The 7,106-nt window shown below is 34.8% G+C and overlaps 1 pseudogene; it reads right to left on the reverse strand.

Annotated features, from left to right (window-relative positions):
* Positions 1–3,325: 3,325 nt before the first annotated feature.
* On the reverse strand, positions 3,326–5,704 carry LOC117913350 (annotated as a pseudogene).
* Positions 5,705–7,106: the final 1,402 nt, after the last annotated feature.

The following is a 7,106-nucleotide window of genomic DNA, read 5'->3' on the forward strand; positions in this document are numbered from 1 at the left end:
AATGAATATATATTAAACAACCATCTAATTTATTAGTAATGATTTTTTAAATTCATATTTCTTATCGTCTGACATGATATAATTAAATTTAATATCACAAATTATATCATACATATATCAATTTCTTTAACAAATCAATTTTAAAATATCTATTATACTTCTAATTTTATTTTTAAGAATTTTTTCTTATATTTTTATGATTTTTGATCAATTTTTTGTTCATCTATATTTTACGTTAAAATATTCTTCAATACATCTGTAAAACCGAGTTACTGATATATTTGTCGAAACTAATATTTTCATCATTGGGTTAAAGCAAGTTCCAAGAATTTGGTTTAAAGGATTGGACAATTTTATTTTAGAAAATTATATTTCAAACTCTCTTCCTATCTTTACATTTATTTATATACCATATGGTTAATTAATATTTATTCTTCTAGGTATGAAAACCAAACTTTTAATTATAAGGAAAGAAGTGCTAGGGGGCTCATTAAGTCACTAAGATTAATCAATACCCATCACTTTCCCCTTCATCTTCTCTACCTCCATTTTCTTTTACTGTATGAACTCTCATTCTCCTTAGAGAAAAATGAAAATGAGAAGATCAAGAATAGAAGAGGACGGTAAGGTGCATGGTGAAGAAAATGAAGGGAAAAAGATGGAGATTGTAATTAAGGATTTTGATCAAAGGAGGTGGGGCCCCTGTGATTTGTAAATTTCCATGGTCTTTTATTTAAAAATATATAGTGTATAAAAAGTAGAAGGGTGCACAAATAGAATTGACTCAAAGATAAAGTCTAAAAAGTCCTCTAAAAATTTGATAATTTGCACTATATGATCATGTTTGGTTTTGGTTCGAAGTGTGCTGCATCTATAGATGGTGCAAGTGGAAGTTTAAAAGGTGTCGAACAAACAATCCGCAAGAGGATTGAGGGTTTTGGTTTAGGCAAAACCCTAACTATATATTATATTTCATAATAGATCTCTTAATTATCTTTCTCAATGCTTTCTCAATTTCATTTTATTCTTGCTTAATTGCATAAAATCTGTTGTGTTGAGAGAGTGTTGGTCTTTTTAGAATTGTAAGTGGTTTATTTTTTCATATCTATGAATGTTTAGTTAGGCTAGCAATTTCGGACAAAATTCCTAAATGTCTCCTAATTTGATTTTTCGAATCCTTTCTTAGACTACTTGCTTAATGAAGATCAAGATATTGAATTTGTTAAGAGACCAAGATATGCTGTTGAGGTTGTAGATGAATGAAATGGAATCAACCAAGTTTTTCAAAATGTTTTCGTTTAAACTATTTGTTTCTAAAAAGAGTTGAAGGGGTCAAACAACATTTTTTTGTCTAGGAGTTTAGATGCCATGTTTCAAGATCGATCTAGATTTGGGTCAAATCAATCAAGTTTGTTTTTTCTTGTTTCTTTCTTAGTCATTGGATTAAGGGCTTCTTTCATTTTAAAACATAAAATTGTTTCTTGTTTTGGAAAGGAGAGACCTCCTGTTGTTCTTCTTCCCTCTTAAGCTCTCTCTATCCTTAATTAAAGATGTTTGATTGCTAAGAAAATTCCCTTTTTCATTTTGATTTCCAAATTGTTTTCCAACTGATTTTCTTAAAAAATGGGTTGATCATTCTTTCCATTCATCTCTCAATTTCCTATTTGGGTTTTGGATAAAAACTCATTTTCTTTTTAATTGAGCTTTATGTAAAGGTCGCGATCAAGCTTGGCGAGGACTTCAAGTATATTCTAATAGATGAAGGTGTGTTATCGAAGTGAGAAGGTGTTGGTCAAGTAAACCGTGAAGGATTAGTAGACTCAAGTTAGCTAAACCCTTGTACATATTGGTTGTTCTTCATAGTAGAGTTTTTTATCATTGGTAGACTAGCCTTTTTTTTTATCTCTTAGGAGAGTTTCCACATAAAATATTTTTTCACTATCTTTCTTGCTCTTATTCTACTCTTTGATTTATTGTAGTTTTTAATATCATTCGTCACTTAAGCATGTATGTTGAGAGAATGAAATATAAGCTAAAATTGATGTGATTACCTTTTTGGATATTCTTAAATAATTTTTTTATTCATATTGTTAATGATATCAAGTGATTGGAAATGTAGTAGGAAGATAATTGTTCTCATGAATTAATGTTGGGGGATATCTAAACACTTGCATTTATAAACTATTGGGAGAGTGTTATTGCATTCATGTTTGTTTGTGATTTTTATTCTTTGTTGAATAATTGTTAAAAAAGAGGAATATAAATTTTGAGGATTCAAAGAGAAAAATAATATATATATGTTGGGAACCTTTTGAATTTGTTTTAAAAACACCTATTCCCCCTTCTTTAGGTGCAGTCCATCATTGAGATTCACCTTCAGTGCCAATTTGGATGAAACATTGTTTGGTTTTATTATGGTAGCTAAAAATGTTGATAAAATGAACTGTTATTAAAGCCCTAATTGGTTGGGAGAGTGTTAAAATATTCAAAATTACATAATAATTCCATTGATGTATTATTGATAATGGAGATGAGATGCTTTTTAAGTTAATTGCTTTGAGAATCAGCCTTAGAAGTCTAGCTAATTTGGGAGAGTATGTTCATATTTGCATGAGACTTGCATATCTTTAATCGTTGGGAGTGTTGCTGCATATCATTGCTAGTTATGATCTTATTAGTTGGTTGAAAATGGAATAGGAAAAGGGAAGTGATGATTTTTGTCTTTGCAATTTTTAAATGGCACCTATTCACCCCTCTAGGTCTAATCCATAATTTATATTCACCTTCAAGCACAATCCTCCAAAATACTTCCAAAGACCATCAACCCACAAACCTTAGTTTTCAAATGCTTAAGACCATCAACAAAAGATATAATATTGATTTTTACAGGAAAATTGAGGTAGATTAATTAATTCCATTTGTTTGATTTTATTATTACCTTGAAGCAAACAATTCTCAATGTGAAACAAGCAAAAAATAATTCATTATAAATTACAACCAAAAGAAAACAATAACAAAATTAATATATTATCTCACATCAAATATGAGAAAATATTCATAATACTGTATATGTATGAGTTCTTAATTTTATAGTCGGTTTTTAAAATTGTGAGTACCTCTTGAGTTATATGGCATTGTTTAACCCTGCAATCTCTTAAGACACAGTGAAAACATAGATTGAACAATATCTAGAAGCAGGTCATTACAACTAAAATAAGAATAAGACGTAAATTTTGCATCAATTAAAGTACTCTACATTAGACTCTAAATAGGCGGAAAGTGAAGAGGAATTACTCAACAATTAACTTAAGACAACAGGAGGGTTTCTATCCATCTGTTTTATTTTGCACAGTGGGTCAAAGCCACACAGGAACATTATCTTATCCTAGACGGCACTAAAATAAGTAGTAGAAGTACTGGGAGGTACAGGGATGTCTATGATACTGCCTTCCAACATCAGAAGAACCTTCTTTATTGAGGGACGGAACAGCGGCTCATCCTGGATGCACCAAAGTCCCACTTTAACCATCCTCTCCAGTTCTCGTTTGTCCACCTCTTCACCATCCACTAGTTTACCCAGCTCACCCGCCTCAAAACAACGACTAACCCATTCATTAAGACCAATTTCTTCGTCAGGAAGGCTCAAGTCGAAATTCTTTCGGCAACATATGATCTGCAACAGCATGATTCCAAAGCTGTACACGTCTACTTTAACTGTCACCGGCTGGTTTCGGAACCACTCCGGTGCAATATAACCCTTTGTTCCTCGGATCTCAGCAAGGGTGCTGGTCTGGCCATGCTTCAGCCTTTTTGCCAATCCAAAGCTACTAATTTTTGCACCCCCATACTCATCCATAAGTATGTTCTGTGGTTTTATGTCGCAATGCATAATCTGAGTCTCACATTCTTCATGCAGATAGAGGATACCTCTTGCTACATTCTGCGCAATTCCCATCCTTTCATCCCAACGAGGCCATTTAGCTGGTGTGAATAGTAAATTTGCAAGGGAACCATTGCTTATATATTCATACACCAGAAATCTGTTTGGACCTTCAAGGCAATAACCCAGCAATTGGACCAGGTTCCGGTGATGTGTTCCCGCAAGTGCTTTCATCTCAGTACGAAACCCCTTTTCCCCTGTGGAGACGTTGAGTTTCTTTACCGCTACTAGCCTCTGCCCGTTTGACATGGCTCCCTTATAAACGGTACCAAATCCTCCCCTACCAAGCACTTCCGTAAAGCCATTGGTCACTTTTTTAAGCTCTTGGTAAGTAAATAATTGCAATGTGGCACCCTCTGTCAAACGCAAATTCCCTTGCTTAGATACTTTTTTCAATGTGCAGCCACGATTTCTGTAAATAAGAAGTCCAGATATCGCTAAGACAATGCACGCTAGAGCAAGAAGTGAACAGCTTATGATTAGGATGTCCTTTCGCCACTCTTTTTTGCTTTCTTTGGGTGCACGTCGGGTTGCGGTGGACGTGCCTACCTTGACAAAAGCTGTTGTTTCATCACTCAGCGATCTTCTTCCAAATCTCGAAGGAAGCTTTTGCTTTCTGCACTCGCTGTTTTTGAATAATGCAGCTTCACAATTGCAGTCTTCCAAGCAGGCTTCTATGCAGTTCTCTTCAGTTCTTGACGAAATGACCAAATATGAATCATCTTCCCACATGACACTCTGCAGTGATTCAATACTGTATTCGATGCTTCCATCGTTGTTCTTGCAGGCCTCTGCAACAAAGTTCCTTTCGCAGCCCCAACTTTTCTGGCTTTTATCAACAAAATCAAAGCCAGGGAGACAAGTGCAAACAGGCTCTTGATCCATTAAACTGCAATAACTATTCAGGCCACACAAGCCTTTAGGATCGCATTTATCAAGTGAGGATGACCATTCCACTGACCACTCGCTGCTCTGATCCAAACCCCGCGAATACAATCTGAAAATCCCATCCACATCAATTTTCATAAGATAGATTGTTTCTTCCTGTGGACCTCCTCCATGTGTTAGGCTCTTTATATTGAAGCCGGTGGCATTGAGTAAGTACAGATAGCCATCAGCATCAAGATTTAGTGTTGCATTATCTCCTTCTCCATGTGTGTCAGATGCCCAATAAGCCTATTCAGCTACTTCTGGAACATTTGTTGGGTACTGTACAAGGTTTCCATCATGCTGCATCTTCAACTGGAACATACCAGTTGAGTAGTTTTTTTCTGAGACACTGGAGACGAGCTCTGCTCCCGCCTGGAGACGCTGACCTGATAAAAGGGTGTCAGTTGGGTGATCAAAACTCTGCCATATGATCTCTTGTTTGGAATTATAGAGCACAAAATTCCCTGAATCGAGCATGGAAGCTGAGGAAGCATTCTGGTGGGGATCAATGATCGATATTTCCCGGCCTTGTGAGGTCTGCAAGACAAGCCCATGAACGGTGAATACTAAGGTCACGTTGCTGGAGACTGGGGGTTCATCACGATTGGCTGTCCACACTACAGTGTTTTGGGGATTTCCTACAAGAATAATACCTATAGCAAATCCACCTTCTGCATGATAGAATCCAAAGGCAAAAAAACCAGAAGGTGAGAACCACAAAGAGTCAGTGGTGGGGGTAAGAGAAGAGGTTTTGCTTATATTGGAGTGCCTTTGTTGAGCTGTTGTAATAGAAAAGGAAAAGAGAAGAAGTAGAAATATGAAGACAGCAGCCATGAGAAGAAAGGAACCTCTATTTCTCTTGTTAATTGAATTTTGCTTTTTTGTTTTTTTCTAGAACACAACCAGAATCTGGCTATAATATAGGGAGCCAAATGCACTGAAGTTTCAGAAGGATAATTATGGACAAAAGTAACTCAATGTTCATTGTTTTGACTTTGAACCCAACCACTCCGAAGTCAATTCAACATAATCAAACGGGTCATGTACTCTACCGTGGAAACCAAGTCTGACTAGAAGAGTCAAAGACCCCAATGACTACATTTGCCGTCTGGAATCATTGAATGAGAAGTCTACGAAGACATATGAATAGAAACTTCGTATGATTTTGCACTTGAAGAAAAAGTAGTCCCTCTTTCTATTTCGGAGTAACTTCCAATCTCGGAACATCATTTTGATATTGAACTTCAGTTTTTTTGCTTTATGCTGAACCACAGAAGTACTGCTATTAAGATCAAAAAATAAAATAAAGCGCTGCAACTCTGAGGATAAGTTTGAATGTAAAAGTTTTTCATTCTGGTATGATTTTAGAATCGTGCTATTGTTCTCATGAAGTGATCACGAGATCTATGCATATTGTAAATTATTCTCCTCCTGGTTAATTTTCTGAATCTTTTATAGAAATATATGTTCACACTGCACATTCCTTCAAAAATGTAGTTAATAAATTTTCCACCTTCTTAAATGTGTAGAAACCGAGTCTCTTAGTAAAGGCGTACACAACAAGTAGAGAAAGATTATGCCATTATTTCAAGTTTTTAGCGAGATATATAAAATATATACTAAATGAGGTATCCTACGTTAGCATTTTGGAAATAGTTTCTTTCTTTGAATCCAAAAATTCCAATATGAAATTTGCTCCAAAACCATGGGAATCAAGGGTGCCAAGTTTTTGGTCTTTATGGGAATGAGGAAGCATAGAAAGACAACTCAATAGGAAATGTTCCCAAGTCCCTTAGCCATATCTCTAAAATTTTATGACCTTACAGTTTAAAGTATTTTGCTTTTTCATGGACTAAGGTGGTGTTTGTTTTTTTGGCTTTTTGCTGAAAACCATTTAGTTTTAGAATTTAGGTTGTTTGTTTTTTTACTTTTTCATGACTTATTATAAACTTTTTACTAAATAGAAAAAGTCAAAATATGTGGCTTTTTCTGAATAGAAAAAATAACACAATGGTTTTTTTTACTTTTTAATACTTAATAGAAATAAAATACTACAAAAACAAACAACCTAATATTTAATACTATTAAGTATTAAGGTTCTATTTAGAATTAAGTAAAAAAACAAACACCACCTAAGTAACCCATAATCAAACTGAAGAAACTTTTTCAGAATTGGCGGTGAATAATAATCTGTAGCGCCTTTTGTTCATGAACTTTTGAACAGGAGTCATCACAG

The sequence above is a fragment of the Vitis riparia genome, chromosome 4, assembly GCF_004353265.1.
Source record: "Vitis riparia cultivar Riparia Gloire de Montpellier isolate 1030 chromosome 4, EGFV_Vit.rip_1.0, whole genome shotgun sequence".
In the NCBI taxonomy this organism is placed as follows: Eukaryota; Viridiplantae; Streptophyta; class Magnoliopsida; order Vitales; family Vitaceae; genus Vitis; species Vitis riparia.